The sequence below is a fragment of the Magnolia sinica genome, chromosome 1 (genome assembly GCF_029962835.1).
Source record: "Magnolia sinica isolate HGM2019 chromosome 1, MsV1, whole genome shotgun sequence".
Lineage (NCBI taxonomy): Eukaryota > Viridiplantae > Streptophyta > Magnoliopsida > Magnoliales > Magnoliaceae > Magnolia > Magnolia sinica.
The window spans coordinates 84,219,682-84,220,836 of NC_080573.1; the positions used below are offsets into that span (position 1 = coordinate 84,219,682).

The 1,155-nt window shown below is 40.4% G+C and overlaps 1 non-coding gene across 1 annotated transcript; it reads left to right on the forward strand.

The window, feature by feature from the left end:
• Positions 1-815: 815 nt before the first annotated feature.
• LOC131223058 (small nucleolar RNA R71) lies at positions 816-922 on the forward strand. Its single transcript, XR_009160279.1, has one exon. It is a non-coding gene; the product is annotated as a small nucleolar RNA R71 (small nucleolar RNA).
• Positions 923-1,155: the final 233 nt, after the last annotated feature.

A 1,155-nucleotide genomic window follows, 5' to 3' on the forward strand; every position in this document is an offset into this window, starting at 1 on the left:
TAGATTTGTCAGTTATCTTCCCACTCCTAAGAGTGGTGATAGACTTAGCTTGCTCTATTTGATTTGAAGAGCTTGGATCACTTATTTTATATTGCGATTTAGGATTGGGGAAAGGTTGGGCTGGAAGAATCTTTTTTTCCCTAATTGAGTTTTTTGTCTCGTGCCCTTGTATGACCTTTGAAAGGTCTTAAAGGGTTTGCAATATACTCCGAGTGATAAGCTCTTAGTTTTGAATATGTTTTCAGACCAAATCCTCTTGAGGTTTTCCTTGATTTAAGAATTGGTTAAGGATTCCTTGAGAAGTAGCAGTCTGTCCATTCCTCTAACTAAAGTTCAGATGATTTCTCCAACTAGGATTGTATGTGTTAGAGATGGGTCCATTGAAAGGTCTTTGGTAGTTGTTTACGGCATTCGATTGCTCGTTCAGTGCCTCTTAAAAAGTAGGTATCGTTGGGTAATTTTCAATTGTATGTATGTTGCAAGCACAGACACCGCAAACAACTTCCTTAGCCTCATCCTTCTTAAGTTTCATGGCCTTGACCTTTCTTGCGAGACTGGCCACTTTAGCATTTATATCATCATCCTCTTTCAGCAAGTATATCCCACCTCTCTCCCTTTCTTGAGTAGGCTTAGATGTGGTGCTAGGTTTTAGGGTGATGTCCCATGATTGCGCGGTTTTAGCGAGTTTGTCAAAGTAATCACACACCTCATCAACATTCTTGTTCATGAATTCCCCATTACACATCGTCTCGACGAATTGGCACATGAAAGATGTCAGTCCATCATGGAAGAAAGTTGTTATGTGCCACATTTCAAAACCATGTTGTGGGCATGAACTGACGAGATCCTTGAACCGCTCCCAACATTGGAACAATGTTTCATCTTCCTTTTGGGCGAAGTTCATGATCGACTTCCTGATGGTGTTCGTCTTATGGTATGGAAAGAATTTTTTTATGAAATCCTTCATCAAGTCATTCCATGTGCCAATAGATCACGGACGTAGTGAGTGCAACCATGTCTTAACTTTCTCTTTCAAGGAAAAAGGAAAGAGTTTCAGCCTGACCGTGTCCTCAAACACGTTAGAAAAGTATAAGGTGGCTATAACCTCGTCGAACTCTTACAAGTGTAGGTATGGACTTTCAGATTCGAGTCTAA